The sequence below is a fragment of the Aphelocoma coerulescens genome, chromosome 3, assembly GCF_041296385.1.
Source record: "Aphelocoma coerulescens isolate FSJ_1873_10779 chromosome 3, UR_Acoe_1.0, whole genome shotgun sequence".
In the NCBI taxonomy this organism is placed as follows: Eukaryota; Metazoa; Chordata; class Aves; order Passeriformes; family Corvidae; genus Aphelocoma; species Aphelocoma coerulescens.
This window is the reverse complement of record NC_091016.1, coordinates 66,776,413-66,793,642: the sequence shown is the minus strand read 5'-3', so window position 1 is coordinate 66,793,642 and position 17,230 is coordinate 66,776,413.

Below are 17,230 nucleotides of genomic sequence, written 5' to 3'. Positions count from 1 at the left end.
TGCTTTCATGTATTGGAGAAAAGCATGAAGAGGAGGAATACCTGGAAGATAAAGGAAAGAAACTTGAAGTGTGGAATAAAATAGAGCATCCTGATAGTGATGAGCCCTTTGAGCTTGCTCCTGTGGGAATAGGTGAGATTGACATCTGTTAGTATCTCCAAATTGAAATTGGCTGCTTTTCTATATAAGTTGTCATTGGATCAGTTATTCAGTTTCAATCAAGGTAATCAAAGGCCTTAAAACTCTAGAGTTCTACTTCATGGGATTTTCTTTGTTTGGTGTTATTTTTCTTCTGTGATTGCTTTTGTTTTGTTTTGTTTTGGTTTGGTTTTTTTTGTTTGTTTGTTTGTTTTTTTTTTTTTTTGTTTTGTTTTGGTTTTTTTTTTGGTTGGTTGGTTTTTGGTTGGTTGGTTCTAGATTTTTGTTAAAGCAGAGGAAACTAATAGGAAACTGATTTCCATGTATTATGGCAATGTAACTACATGCTTATGTAGTGGTCAAATCAGATTACTAATACTAGCAACACATTTTATATATAACTCTACTACTTTTTACTTGACTTTCATGTTAGTACTTTTATTTTTTCTAGAAGTAAGCAAATAGTAAGTGTGAATGTAATTAAAGTTGTTATTGAAAGCTAGAGAGAAATTGAAGAAGAGAAAATGTGACTAGAAAGTGCTTAGTGCAGTAAATTTTATTTTTGCCACTGAAGGATTCTGTCATCAGTGTATAAATAGAGTGTTTCTAAAGTTTTGAAATTGCTATTTATAATAATCTAACCTAGTGCTGATGCAGTTTTATTTGTTTTGTGTTTTTTTGGTAGAACTAATGACCAAATTCTATGAACTTACACTGTTTATAGACTTCTCTGTTTTCCAACAAAAACTGACAATAGTTGTTTAAAGAGACTGAGCTATTTTAAAAATTATTTTTCAAAATGTATGTAAGACTGAAAATTCTTTTGGAGGTACAGCTAACAGGTTTTGTTTGGTAGTAAACTCAGATGTCTTACTGAATTGGTAGCCCTTAGTAGAGGTTTCAGTCTGCCTATCTCTATGATGCTGGGTTGGACTTGAAGCCCATAATTACTTGGCAAAAAATGCAGGAGCTGATCCTCTTCAAGGATACAGACTTGTTTTACTACCCCTTCTAGGCGGCAAAGGGGATGAGAGCACAAGAGGCTTTCCTGCCTCCTTAAAGGAAGATCCTACATCAGTGTCAGCAAGGCTTTGGCTCTTGCCCAGGCTTTGTGGATAAATTCATGTCCCCTCATACAGCCCACAGACATCCCGGGGCTGGTGGGAGTTGGAGCAGTGTGTACTACCAGATACATGAAGAACTAGGTCATGCAGGTCTGTGACAGGATTGTGCTTATCCAGGATCTGTGTTTCCCTTCATGTTGCTTGACCTGAGGCAAAGCCAGCTGGGAATAGCCTTTATTTAACATACTGATTTACAGTAAAGAAGGAATCCCAGTAGGTATAGTATGTTGAAACTCCCATCAATTCTTGCTGTCTCCTAGTAAGAGAAGCCAATTTTTGGCAGTGGTGGCTGTGCAGACCCTGCAGGTTTTCTTACAGCTCTGCCTGAACCTGGCTTTGGGTCAGAGCCTGCCTTCCTTGTTCGTTCTACTCTACTACTGCAGTATCAGGAAGCCTCATAAAGCAAATGAAAAGGCTTCAATGGGTGCTTCAGGCTTGTCCAGCAACCAGTACTGAGCCAAAGCCTTGTCAAAACTACAAAGAGTGTGCCATGATGGTGCTTGAGACAAAGGCACTAAAACTGACTTGGAAGTGTTCAAGACCAGGTTGGATGGCACTTTGAGCAGCAGTTTCATACCTAGTTTCTGCCACTAACCATCCCCAATGAACTTCATGTTTTCTGTTGTGTCTTTCCAGACTTAATTTCAAGCCTACCAAAGCAACAGTTACTAAATCAGTTTTGGTGCCCATTGTCTTCTGTACCTCATGGTGTGTTTGCCTACAGTTTGCATTATTTTTCCCCATTCCTTCAAATTTATCAGATTGATTATTTCTCTTAGGCATCTTTTACTACTAAATGGAAATGTATTATGGTGCTATTTCTGCCACAGTGTTTTTGCTGTCAGTACCAAGGCAATCCAAAAGACTAGAAAGGATGCTGTAAATTTTAGCATCTTCTAATTTATGGCCTCATACTGCTGGAGTTTACTCACTTTTTGCATTATTTGTTTACTTCCTTGAGTAAGTTTTCATCAGTGTGTGAATTCAACTCAGCCAAATACTGTAAGGAGAGAACAAAGCTCCTAGAAGTAATCAAAGAGTTTCCCTTACATTCTGAGAAAGAAATATAAATGTGGTTTTTATTTTTCTCCCCCAAATATCTGGAAGATGCATTTGCAGTGCCACAGAAATGTTTTTGTTTAGAAACCTGAAGATGTAGTGTAAGGAATGAAACAAGGGCTAAATGGTGGCAGACACACAAACTTGCCAAATGGACACATTCTCCGTGTCCTTTGAGAAAAGAAAAAAAAAAACCACATCCACGTTTCCGGAGCTCAGTGCTTGTCAGTGACTAACCTACTTCGATTAGGCTCTACTGGGCTTTGTGCTGGGTCTGGGCAGTGGCCCTGTGGAGAGGTGGGTACTGGTCCTGGAGGAATAATGCAGATATCAGCACATTTGTGTAATTGCATACCAGCCAAATTGCTTAATCCTGAATCCGGTGTTTGGGCTGTTAAGAAGCCAGTGTTTGAGGCAGAGCATTGGTAGGATGTGTCATCAACCTTTTCAATTTTGCAGTGACTGTGATGTGTACAGTCCCTGCTGCCACTGCCACTAAGGAATACTGGAGCTTTTCAGGCATTAAATTAGGCAAGAGCATGTTTTTCATTTGGGAGGTACAGTAGTTTGTTACCAACCCACACATACCAATAACTTTGTTCCTCTGACATATGTGCCTAAAAAGCAGGCCTTTCAAATAGATACAGCTGTACATATGCTGTTACCAACTGACAATGTCTGGTTTTGTGAGAAAATGAAGCTGTTCAATGTTCTTTTCTCTGGACTCATTTAATTCATGCCTCCTAAACTCCAGTTAACCTTTTAATATAGGTTTCACAGTTATCAGAAAAGCTTTAGCACCTTTGGGGACCTTTTCTGGTGCTGATTTAGACTTAGAACCAGACACAAAATTATCTGATATTGGAAAAAGGCTATAACTTGTTTGTAAGATTTTCCTCTTTAGAGTTGTCTCAAAGGTATTTGTTTCTGTATCAACAATGAACCATAGTAGTGCTTGTTTTATAATGGTAAATCCTTAGAATTTCAATCATTTACCTCAAGTGTCTGCTCTTTCTTTTGTCCTCTGATGTGCCTTGGCCAAGAGCTGACACTTAACATATTATATTGATTATTTCTTCTTCTATAAAGTTGTACATTCAGCTCAGCACTTAATCACTCTGAGGCTGGATTTTTTGTGCTTGGCACAAGGACAACGTGTTTAAAAATATATTTCAACTCTTCAAAATTAAAAGTTTTAATGCCAGGGTTGACTGAAGAGATAATTGTTTAACATTTCCTCTCTTGGTTACCTTTGAAATTTGAAAATTCTGAGTGCTTCCTGAAATTTTTTCAGTTCTAATCTTGCTAGCTGCTTCCTAATTAATTTAGTACTTGTATTTCTTACAGGTTTTATTTCTAGTAGCATTTGGTATCTGCTCTAACAACTGTTCACCCTCCCTCAGAATTCTTTTCTTGTGCTCTCATCCTTTTGGTAACAGAAATTCAGGTATGTCAAAATTATGCCACATCTGCAGCACCAGCAAAGATAACTAGGCAGGGATTCAAGAGAGATCAAATAAATCAGATTAACCCACATTATTGCTGTGTTTTCTCTGCTGGAGAAAGTTAGGCTATCATGCTCAGCCCACTCCTGAGTTCCACATCATCTCCTTCTCACACAAGCAGACTCTTCCCTAGGAGAGTGTTTTTATTTTGGGTGTTTTAAGCACCCAAAATAAAGCACTTAAAACTCTGGGATTTGGTTCAAATATCTCAGATGGAACTTTTTTATGAGGTTGGCTTTTAAAAAAAAAAAAAGTTTTGTCCTTTGTATCCAACCACTGAGTCTCGTTAGTTAGAAATTGTGGAGCAACTGTCAAATATGCAAGGGGGCAGGGACCCCAGATGAAAAAGCAGGCATGGAATATGCTGAACTTTCATTTCTTTCAAAGTTTCCTCACTGTCTGAACCTTGCTCATCTCAAATGCTCAAGAATTATAAGACAAATAATGTAGGCACTCTGAAGCTGTGGAGTCCTGAATCTTTTATAATGCTTTGATTGTTTCTTGAGTTGCTTTCTCAGGCACCACTTGTAATTTGTTCATACTGTTGATGGGGGTCTGAAACTTCCTTTCCCATCTCCAGCAATTTCAGGAACAGAAATCCTAGGAAGGATGCTGGGCTTGTTATAAAAGCATTAAAGTCAGAGACAATCAGGGAAATCACATTTGTAGATGCTGGAGCTGACCTTACTCTTGATCTGTTACAGTGCCCTTCTTGATGCATCTCATATTGCCCATGGATCTCTCCCTGTGCTGGTAGAAGCTCAGGCCTGCTCGTGCACAAAACCCTATGAGGCAGACAAGCTAGGTAAAATTAAAATATGCTGGTGTCACTTGGCATTAGATGTAGTTTATTTTATCCATTTCAGTGCAGGCCACTCATTTCATTGGCTGGAAAGCAACCTTCCTTTAAAGTAGATTGATGATGGGGGCTTTTATATATCACTTTATCCATGCTTTACTGCAGTACACAGGGATCCTGATGGAAAAAAGCAGTTCTTTGATGAGTTCTAGAAACAACCACCTCTCTCTTTTTGGTATAAATAGTTGAGGACAGAGAGAAGCAAGCTCATTTTTAATATGTGTTTAGATTGAAAGTGAGTTGCAGTGGAGCCTAGATAACACCCCAAGCAATTATACTTCCAAATTTTGCCCTTTGGGGACAGAAAAAGGCTGTCAAACACTGGGCTCCCTGCAAATCAAAAAAGTCTTTTGAGTTATTTTCATTTTTAAAAGGGTCTCTTACTGAAAGCAAACAACTAATAAATGAATAGTAGTTGATGCTCAAAACTTGGTGGAAGGTTTCAGAGCTGTGTAATGGCATTTGGGAGATGGATGCACAGCTTTCTATGACATGTTTGTGGGGAGCTCCACAGGGGGAGAAAACTAAAATGACCACTTTTTCATTCTATCATTTTTCTGTAAAAGACAGATTAGGTGTGGGGTATAGTTAGCCACAGATCTTTCCCTCACAATCTGGGACTGCAGTGCTGCTGAGAGGAAGCAGATAACCAGTGGTTACTTTCTATATAGATCTTTGGACATGGATAATCTTACAAGAATCGTGTGAGTGCTGTTGGGAGTTACTCAAATTAAACAGCTCATGGGAACTCTCCCCCTATTAGGGTAGTGCAAGAAATGGAACGGGTTCCCGGAGAAAGACCAGGGCTGCATGACACCGGTTTGTCATGTGCCAGACAACTCAGACGTAACTGAGCCAGAGGTAAGTGCCACCATAGCACATGGAAGACTTGAAGTTCTTTACTTAGACATAACAAATGACTGAGCCCTTGTACTTAAAGACCACAAAATACTTTCCCCCCTATTTGTTGGCATTAATTAAACAGAATTTAGTTCTCTACTTCATCAATTATTCTGGTGACACTCAGCTGGTCAAGCCTGAGATTTCTGTCCCATCCATCCTGTTCCAACCCAAAAATCTCTTACTGTCTGACATTTTGTTGTCTGTCTTGTGCACTGCAAGTCTTGGAGAAGTGTTTTCCACAAGAGGGTATAAGACAGCATTTTGCATTAACCCACTGCCACAAAACTGGATGTTAATTCCTACTACTTGCATTATCCCTGCATGGATCATGACAGTGTGCAGTGATGGATACATCACTGCTTAGGGAGACTCCAGTGAGCACAACCTGCCTGCTGGCTCCAGCTGCGACTCAGGTAAAACACACAGATTCTCACATGCTCACACCTAAAGTGGTGTCAGCAAGTCCCATGGCTGAAAGCCCAGGCATGGGTGATGCTCCCTCCTACAGATCACAGGTGGACCTGTCACCGGTGCTTAGTCAGCAGCAGTGTCAGGAGCAAGGAGCAGCGCTTCCTCTCCGCAGAGCTCTGGACAGTGGATGTGCCAAAAGCTTTGTGTAAGACAGTCTGTTGCCTTTAGGAAAACAAACATGTGAACTCTCCTGCATCTAATATTAGATCACATTGTCAAAACAGGTTGTGATCAATCTTTTTGAAGAGGGAAGAGAAATCCCGGTGCCCCTCGTAAAATTTAACAGTAGTGCTTCTCAGGACAGATGTTTCCTAAACAAGGTGCTGCTAGTATCTAATGGTGTATCAGTATTTTTCTTTCCTTATTCCCTGATTTCTAGTTTCCTAGAGCAGTGGAGGTGGTCCTTTCAGCAGCTGACATGTCAAAAGCATTCAGGAGGAAACTACAAGGAAGCTGGCAGTGACTTGGAAAAATGAAGCAAATCTGCAGGGAATCTCTTGGCTGATTCAGTGGCTTTGTAACATCTTTCCCTTCCAGCTGGACCTCCCTCCGGGTAGCAAAGGCCCTGTCTAGGCTGAACACATCAGAGACAGCACACAGACCTCTAACTTCTGAGGATTAATGAGGTTTTACTGCCTAAGGTAAACACCTAAATGAATGCTGAGGAGCATTGCTCACATTTCTCCATCTTTTTCTGTCCTCCATCACCTCTCAGTTATGACTCATTGGCAGGAGTCATAAATAATGTAGTGTTTTTAAAATTCCTCTGAAAAAATTGAACTGTGTAGAATAAGATAACTTGTGAAGGGAGAGCTGTGGCAGATGTAACAAGTGGGAATCCTGCTGAGGCACAGTTATTGTTTGGGTATATTTCAAAGGTTTAAATAGGATTAAGGTATTTATTATTATTAATGGGAAAAGAATCTTTATCCCTCCAGAACATTAGAGATAGACTGTTTTTTTTATGCCATAGAGGAGTACTCTATGGGCAAATACAAGGTTCTTGTAGTCTAAATAGTCAAGCTTATGCAGACTGAAGATTTCCTCTTACTAACAACACACACTGCTCATTCTTCTGCAACCTTGTTAAGGCCACAGGCTGAGGCATTCATAATTAACTACTGATTTGCAGTGCCTTGATTTATTGGTGTTCCAGCATGGGGCACTTTAAATGGACCCTTATTTTTAAGTAATACTCTTCAAAATGTTTCATACCTGAAGCACTATGAATTTAAGGCTCCCAGATCGCTGGCCATTCTTGAAAACCTTTGGGATATTGATGGATGAATGAATAGCTTATACCTAGGCAAGAAGGTCTGTGACTGCATGGTGCTATAGCATTAAAAGAGAAAAAATAAGAAGACAGGCTTTATGGTTAAATAAGCTGCCATATTCTGACAGGATAATGCTAGCATCTGATTTGTAGGACAGGCAAAAGGCTTTTTCCCCTCATAAAAATCTTGGGTTAAATTAAAAAAAAAACACCCTCTCAAACCACCGGTACCCCAAGAACTCTTAAAAATTCAGTAGGTAGCATTATGTAAAGTACACATTTTACACTGACCACTGCTTCCTCCTTTGTCCCTCCTGTATGCACAGCAGTTTCTGCTATTTGAAGTGGGGAGAGGCATTTTGGTGTGGTTGTCTGCCTCAGTTCAGGACATATGAATATTTTTTGCTGCAGAGCATCATTTTCCTGGTATGTGGAGCAGAGCAAGGTCATCTGGAGCAGCCTAAGGAAGGGAATAAATCAATGAACCAAGCAAAGGCAGTCACTGGTAACTAGCTAAGAATAAAGAGTCAGGCTCAGATATGCAATGTTCACTGACAGCAAAAAGAGCTTGAAATCCTCAAGCCAAATGGTGCATTTCTGAGCTCAGGACAGGCTTGTAGGAAGCTGAGTTGTTATTGGATCTCAGGATGCTGTGGTCTGAGTGAAGGTCAGCTTCAAGCAGTGTTTGCTGACAAGTGCAATAGATGAGCTGCTGTGTGAGCTGGCTTTGATGGACTTGAATGAAATAAGAAACGTTGGACTCTGAGTGTTGTTAAAAGGTTTTATGTAGGAAGCCATTATCTCTTGGTTTTGTAGCCTTGCTGTATTTTCCTGGCTGGGACATGGCAGAAAACCTTGTGGAGCTCTTTCTGACCCAGCTGGGGGGTAAGAAGAGACCTGAGTAACTGCAAGGTTTCTAGCCCAGTGAGTAGCCTGAAAAGAACTGGGTTATTCAAATGCACTGTTAAAGCACTATAGATGCTCTGGGAAGGAAGCAGCACATGCAAGGTTTCTTGATTTAGTTTGGTTTCAGATTCATGTATTGCTCTTTTTTTTTAAGTGTCTGCTCTGGTTAGGTAATGCTGCCTTGACATACTTGCTTTCAGATGTTGGTAGCTTGCACTGGACCAGGGCTTGTTCCAGCTCAGTAGAAAAGTAAAATAAAATATTCCTGACCTGTTATAGAGAAAGCCCCACATTGCTTCTTGCTGTGCTTGCCCCCATGGGGCATCCTACTGTTTGTCCCTTTAGCCTTCAGGCTCTGGCGGCTATCCTTGCCATCCCTTACCCATACCCTGACCCCTCCTGCTTTGGCAGCTCTTCTTTGCCCACAGGGGAGGGTGATTGAACTGCCTCCTGCCTTGCCCCCCTCCTGTCCCCAGGGCTCTGTTCAGCTGTAGCATCTCAGTGGTGTTCAACACTATGAGAAAGATGCGCAGGTCTCTGGCTGAGCAGCTGCACAGCATCCTCCTGTGAGAAATTACAGGCATCTCCCAAGCAGTTGCTGCTCTGAGGCACCTGGGTGGTGTTCTGGGGATTTCCCCTGTTTGGCAGGGAGGCAGTTACAATACAAATGAGCTTTGGCTGCAATAAAGATAAAAAATGTGGTTGATAAAGGATATTATCTTCTCGAACTGTGATTTAGGCTTGCTGTTCTGCCAGCACTCTTCTGTGTGGCCTTGTGAAAGTTGCTTCTGTGCATCAACCCCCCCTTGCACTAGTGGTCTGGGGCTGATTTTGTCACAGGGGTATTGTCAGGATAAATGCAGCTGAGGCCACAAAGCATCGTGATGACATGAACCACTTCACTATCTTGATTGATTGAATGCAATAAACAGGATGTCTAAGTCACCTAACTCACATCACAGGACATCTCACTTTCACCTTGATGAAGTAAATTTTCTTAGCTTGCCTGGAAGTTGTGTTGATATTCTAAAGCAGAAAGCACAACCAACCCCAAAGTCCAGCGTATAGAGACAAGAAAGGTTATTTTTAACAGTGTGGGAAGTGCTGTACTTACAAGGCTAATGCTACCCACAGGACGTGCTTTGCATTTTGCTTAACAGAAGCAGAGCCCTCTCGAGTTACAGAGCTGAAGGGGAATAGCAACCTGGTGTGCTAATAATTCCCATGTTACTATTTTTAAAGTTCTACTTACGTTGTTTGTAGCATTGTTACTCAGCAGTGCCTCCTGATGCCAGGTTACTTCAGGCAAAGTTGGTCTTTGCACTTAAATGTGTATTAATTTTCTTGCTTTTTGTTTGTTTCCCTTCCCCCCATTATAGTCTTATGCACTTGTACATAGAAAAACCAAACTTGACTTTGACAAAATTCAATTTTGTTGTCTTGTTCAAATAATCAGAGCTGTATTTACAGAGTCCCAGCACCCTTCACCTGCCTTTGTGGCCTTAGTTGTGGGTACACAAAATTACTTCTGTGAATTTTTTTGCCTTGATGGCTCAGTTCTTTCCTAGTCAGCTTGTATGTGAAAACATCATTGAATATGTTCAGGCAAGCTGATGGGTCAAATAATTAGAGGTACAAAGCTCCTTTTTACATGCCTGTCCTGGTCCCCAGTGGAAGCTCCCAGGGAGGCTTGGTCTGCTGCTGTGGGGCTTGGTGGAGCCTCTCCTCTGCTGGCGAAGCTGTCTGAGAAATCTGGTTCCCTTGCAAAGGCTCTGGTGATATGTACTGACAACTGAGAGGATGCCCCTGAAAGGAGAGCTGCTGGAGGAGCAAGCAAGGCTGTTATTAGCAATAAAAGCTGAAACATTTGTGAGAGTCCCTCTGAAAGAAAGCGCATTTTCTACAGGTGTGGGGAAAACCAAAGTACAGCTTGTCCTCTGCAGTAACGCTGTTTCTCATCCCTTCTGTGCACAGGGAGATTCCCATCCATCCTTGTCTGTCCGACTGTTGGTGCCACGTTAAAGCATCACTTACCTGGAGGCAGCAGGGCTGCTGCCTGCTGCTGTGTTCCTATAGTGACAAGCAGCCTTCCCAGGTGCACAGAGCAAATAGGGAAGGGGGAGAGTTGAAGGGGAAAAGAGGCAGCTCATTTTTAGGGTCTCAAGGGCAGAAAGTGTGAGAGGGAGAGTAGGGAGGTGGGAGCAGAGAGATCCTTATGTGTTGAGCAGTCTCACTGCATCCTCAGAAGACCCTTGCTGTAGTCTCCCATCTGCCAGCACACAGAGGTGTAATATAAAGGTTATACCAGTGCACTATTCCAGGCTTCATTTTTATTCCACGGGGGGTTAAATTATTTATGTACAGCACAGCAACAGCTGAACCTGCTGTTAGAAGGTACCTTGTAAGACCTTTTTAAATATTTAGTACTTACTAACAGAAGGCAGCAAGCAAACAGGAGTAGCTGAAGTGTTGAGGATGCACTCAATTTTTAAACAGTTTAAACAAATTAAGCAGTGCCTCAGAAGAGAAGTGTACAAAGGCCATTTGCCTCATACCAAGCGGTCTGCACAGTGACAAGGGACCATCTGGCTGGTCTGGATTTTTATGTGGGGCCGACTGCTCAGTTCAATGGACGGTGCTCTTCGAATGATGATCCTGTAGATTCAGCTGCTTGGCAGCTCCTGGATCTATCTTTTGGTCAGCCACAATGGGAAGCAGGCACTTTCCTTTATAAAGATGCATCTGCTGTGGGCAAATCTCACTGTGGTATGTCCTTGTAGACCTACGCTGGAGCTCTCGCTCTGCCAGCTTCCCTCTATTTTCCCTTCTGTGTGGGTGGCTGTTGCCAAAGTGAATGGATAGCGATCGTGCTTCCCCCAGGCAAAGAAAATAGAAAATATACCCTGGCAGCTTCCTTGATTTCTTATTCCAAGTTTGTGTTTATCTTATCAATATTCATGTTGCTCTCTATATTCTCGGGTATCTCATAGGGCAGTGTGAGACTAAGTAGATTCAGGAAAGCTCTGTTCTCAGTAGGGATTGTGAAGCAAGTGGACTTGCCCAAGATAATGCAGAAAGTACAGGGCAGAGGGCTTTGCCTCCAAGTTTGCTGGGTATATTATTCTTCCTGGCTGCTGCTGCAGGAGCTTGGCACAGTGTCCCTCCCACTCTTGCTGGTGGCATCCAGAAACAGCAAGGGGCAGCCGTCTGCGTGGCTTTACAGCACCTGGGTGGGAGGAGCGGGTATGACTTACTGACTTCAATCCTCCAATAAAGGCCAATGACTTTTGTAGAATGTAAAATAGTGACCTTGGGTCCCTTCTAAGAAGTAGAGAAAAACCAAACGATAAACTCAACACCCAGCTCGGGCCTGGATGCATGAACAGCCCTGTTTAGAGCATCTCCTCTCTGTCCACTGAAACCAAGGGGCTGGAATAGCTCTACCAGAGTCAAAAAAGGTTGTTGGCTCTGTGGGTGGACTGAGGACATATCTGCACTTGGGTCTGGACTGCCAAACACAGGCTGCCCAGGACAGCTGCCAGCCATAAAGGGTCAGGGATGAGGCTAGCACAGAGGACAAGGGAGAGAGTGAATCCATCCTAGGGAAACACTGCACTTCTGCTTGGTCTCTCCCCACAGCAGGAGGGAAGATAATGTGTGACACTGGATTGCTCTGGAATAAAATTATATGGACAAGAGCTTGTGTCAAGCCAGAAGAGCTGTGTCTGAGAAGAAAATAGGAACTGATTGTGTGAGAGAGGTGCAGGGGAGAAGCATGTGAGCGGCAGGGAACAACTTGAGATGAAATGAAAAAAAGTGGAACAGGGTACAAGCAAATGACATCAGATGTAATAAAAATCCAAATAAAAATCTTGGCAAGGGCTAGAGAGCTGAGGTGTGGCTGCAGGAAAAGAAGATATAAATATTAGAAATAAATTAAAATTGTCCAGGGCTGCAGAAACAGTGGGAGATAATACAATAACATTAAATAGAGCAAGCACTAGGACTCATTTACTAGGATACATCGGTGCTATATTTATTTGAGTAACACTTAATTTCAGGGTTGCTTAAAAGGATTATATGGCCAGAGCATAGTGAGTGCTGGCTGCAATAGCTGACAGTAAATACTTACAATTGGAAAGGCTAGAGTTACTAATTATTGAAATTTCCTGACCCTGCTCATTATAAGATGCTCATTTTGGTTACTTATAACTCTAAGAAGGTAGGATTGGGCTGTAATTTTTCATACCAGCTGTCTGCCCCAGGCTGAATGTGTCTGAAAAACAGCATTTCAAGACAACTGGGACATTTCAAGAGAACTGGGACAAGACTTGGGATCATGAAGAAGATGGAAGTGGGGACAGACAATAGGAGTATAAAAGCATCCCTTGTGTGCCTAGGGATGAAATCAAGAAGACAAAAGCCCAGCTGGAGCAAAGACTTGAGGCAGGCTTTTAAGGGTAACAAAGAAGGAATCCTGCAGGTATGATAGCTCCTGAAAGAAATTCAGGGTAGATATGGGTCTGCTAACAGAAAGAGGAGGCAGCCATGTTTGACACAGAAAAGGGTGAAGTGCTCAAGTACTTGAAAAATAGTTACAAAGAATGCAGGACCCAAATCCCTCCCCAGTATATCAAGGGTAAATTCCCACAGACTGCACCTTGGGGTGCTTGGGTTGGACCCAAGGTAAAAGGAGATGTGTACTGCATAGGAAAAGCTACCCAGAGGGGTTTTGAAGGTTTTTGGGGCTGAGATAGATAAAGCTGTGACTGGCTTGATGTGGCTTTGCTGATAGCCCTGCTGTGAATGGGGACTGGATGGCCTCCCAGCCAGCATCGCCTTGGTGCTCTGAAGCTGTGGTGGAAAGTGTTGCTGTGACTATGCTGGAAAAAGGTAAAGTGACTGTTTATTTGAGAAGCTTTAGTGTCTCTGTATTCTAGCTTTGAAAGGCAAAAGAGGTCAGGTTTTGGGTCAGGGGTAGAGGACCCAAAACATGGTCCACCAAAGCAGCCTTTACTTCTGTGATGACAACCTGAGGTTTTCCTCTTTGACTCTTACCCTGCTGTCAGGAAGCATGTGCCTTGGGCAAAATATCCCATCTTCCGTGGTGCTGCAGATGGTAAAAGAAGCAAACCAGGTTTGGCTCTAAGTTGTGCTTTTCTTCCAAGTGGCAGCAGTCAGCTGTATGTCTAAACTCTGGCAGGGTTTGCACGTATTTTTCCCCATTTGACATCTGAATGCTTCTGACATGCTTGGAGATCTGATAGGATGACAGTCTCGAAAAACACTGGAGGAAGCAACTAATTCTTTCTCTGGAGCAGGGATTAAGTTGTGCCTCATGCAGAAGAATAAAGGGGTAAACCAAAATAACTGCAAAGTAAAACCCAACAATTCTGTGTAGTAAACAAAAGGAAGAGTCCTGTGGAAAAAAAAGATGTCACATAATAAAACCTGTGCAGTAAACAAAAACAACTGACAGAAGTCTTTTTTTCTCATATTTCAGTTACCCATGTAGTGGCTGGTGCCCAGCAGTCAGGCTTGAGCAGGAAAGATCTCTGCAGCAGTCTGGCACACCAGGCTCTTATTTGCCCTGAAACCAGGAGAACAGCATCTTGGTAAAAACAGCACTGGTTTTTAACACTGGGTATTTGTAGACCCCCTTTTAACCTAGCAGGCCCTTGGCATGTGAGGAGTGGCAAACAGGAAATGTACCTGTATATCTTCTGTCTGTGGGGCAGAAATGTTACCAATGTAGTTACAGGAATTCAGAGATGTGGTTTCATTGTGTTGTGTCAGAGACAGAGCCCAGCCAAACAAGTTAAAGATCTGAATGTTAGCACAGAAGAGAGGATATTCACTTGCTGCCTTCTGGAATATCACTCTTGGGCAACCCACTGAAGGGGAAATCCTTATGCAGGTTTAAAGTCAGAAACCAGGACAGAAGAGAATGTGTGGTTCTTGGACTGGAGAAAAACCACCAGAGGAGCTTGTGGGGTCTGTGCAGTTCATCAGATTTCTATGTGACCTGGAAAAGGGGTTAGCTGTGAGCTGCCAAAATTTGCTGATGGCATTAAATTGTTTAAATTAGTAAGAAGCAGGACCAGCTGTGAAGACATGTAGAAAGAAGGGCCTTGTAATAGTGGGTGACTGAGCAAACAAAAAAAAATTGCATATGACATTCAGCATAAATGAATGTTCAGGGATGCATGTAAGAGCAAAGCAGTTATGACTCTACATATAAAATGACAGCCCTGAGGAGAGCTGAGGGAGCAGGGAGATATAATTCAGGAACTTGATCTGGGATTACATCAAACACCTGAAAACACTGGTAGTGGTCAGTACTCAGTGATGGTTAAATAAAACTGGCATATGAAATGTTAGGAGTTATTATCATGTTAGGGAACAAACCAGAACATACTAGTTTTGATAAAACAGCACTTTCTGCTCTGACTTCACTAGACTGGTTTCCAGTGGAGACCAGGTGATGAGTGTTCACAGCCTTTGTGTCATTCCCTTGTCTGAGAGAGAGAATGGGGAGGGCTAATAAAGAAGGGGTTTCTTCTCCTAGTATGTCATGTCAATTTTCCTTTGATATCGCGGACTTTTTCCTCTGTCAAAAGAAGCCAATTTTGCAGTGTGTGGAGGAACATCATGAGCCCTCCAATAACTGCTGTGGGGGGAACTCAACAGCCCCTGCCCTGGTTCATCTCACCCCAAAGGTTGCATGAAGGATCCCTGTTAAATGCAGTAAGGGCAATATAGGTGGAAACTGACACTTGGGTGAGATTATAGCTCAGGATTATCTTAAAAAAGTGGGAATCTCCAATAAGATGCAATAAGGCGTTCTTGGAAGAATACAGTTGAATAGCATTAGTGGAAGGAATACTTGGAGGTCATTTAATCTAACCGCTTTCTAAAACCAGCATTAATGTTAACATCAAAATAGCTTGGTCAGGGCCTCTTTGTGATGCAGTGACTGTGTTGAGTAGTTTCAGTGCTCAGCCATGGGCTAGTCCCAGTGCAATGGGTCCTATGTGGATCACTGTGTCTTGGCCAGGCTTGTGAAGAAGTAATGAATCTTGCAAGGTCAGGTTTTTTTCTTGCATCCATTCACATTATCTGTTTTTCGCTGCGGCTGTGATGTTGGCAGTTTATGCAGAATGTTGAGATAAAAGGACAGTTAAGCTGCCAGCCTGGGCTGGGAGGGTTAGTGGCAAATATGTGCTACAAACAGAGCACTTCAGACACTTGAGCCTATCCCCCAACAGACATAACCTCTGAGCCTTGCTGTCTCCCAGAGAAGCTGAGCAGTGTGTGGGCTTTAGGTGAAACTTCTTACTGGGTTGGAAAAGCCAGCTCTTGCTCCCTATGGGTCATTTATTTTCTGCCTCCATTACTGTTGTGTTGACCACTGCTTCCAAGGTAGGTTTGTATTGGGAGTGAGGGTCAGCATGAATGGGGATTGGGTGTGGTGGTCAAAGACAGTAGACACGTGATTGTATCTTAAATATTTCTTTTGACTGCTTTCTGCATGGTTTGTTGGACAGGATGAAGAAGCACAAATGAAATCAAGTACCCTGGTTGTACATGTCCCTTCTCAGCCCCCTAGCTCAGCTTGCCAGATGTGTTCCTGCAGCTTCTTGCTGGTGAGCTCATGTGGCAGGGTTAAGACTGTGGATGACCTGAGGCCAAGGGCTGTGGCATGACAACATCCCAGGGGCTGGGCACAGGGGGCAGCCAGCTGCCTGCTGTCCCCAGCTGTGTTCTCTGTGGCCCAAACACGGGCTCACGGGCTGGCTTTAATATGTGCAAGCTTTCTGTCACCTGCTCACAGAATGAAAAACTAATTTGCTTATGCACTGACTAAATTATGCTGTACACTAATTCCTGAAGAAAATGTTGATAAGACTGCTTTAAGAAAGGCTTTTTAATATCCTTTCCAAGTGAGTAAAGGAATTCCAATTAGACCTTACATGTCATTTTCATTTCCCTTGTCATTGCTGTCTAATTCTGAAAAATGCTTCCATCTCTCCTGCTTTCATGTATCATCTGCTTCTCTTATTTGTCCACCCATAATCCTGCTGGGTGACATGACAGCTATTTCCATGGCAAGAGCATTACAAATTCTAATAATATCTTTCACTAAAGTAGCACTTTTATCCCTGGTGGAGCTGTGTGAAATGAAGTTTTATATACATCATTTCATCACTTCATATGGTTTTCTAATCTCACATTGTGCAGCTCCTGGTTACCACATTTCATGTAACTTGCTGGAAAAAAACCCCACAACACTCTTTTTTTCCTTTGCGGTTTTGATCTAAAAAAAAAATCTCTCTGGCTTGGAAGTACAATTTATTTAGGTTTTGGATTGGAAACAAAGCTCTTCAGCATTTAAAAATGTTAAGAAAATGTTCCTGTGTGCTAAAATAGGCTTATTTTGGTTTGTGTAACCAAAAGTAAACCCCCATCCAACCCCTCTGAATTTCAGCTAGACAGCTTTGCATTTGATTACTTCTATCCCATGCATCTTTACTCTGAAAAGATTGAGAATCCATTTTTGTGCTGAAGATTTTATATTAAATAATTGTTTTATCTGCCTTTGAAACAGAGCTACTTTTGCAAGGGTGTGGCCAGTGCTGAGCACTGAGCTGCAACACTGCGCAGTAGCTGCCGGGATGCTGTGAAGGGAGCACAATGCCCAGGCATTAGGACAGAGAGGATTTGTGTAGGCTGAATGTTAATGACTTAAACTGCAGTTTTTCCAAGGCACTAGGCTCAGCTTCTCTCAGGATGGAGGACAATGAACAAGAGCTATTCCTGGCCAAGTGTCATGGTTTTAGTTCAGCACAGATGTGGAGGGAAGGTTGTTGCTGAATGCTAGCACTAGTTTGTTGGGGTTTTTTGCAGTATCTGAGATTTCTTTGTCCTTGCTAATTAAAAATATGTCTGTGAAATGAAGGAATAATGAAAAAATACACAATTACTTCTTTGG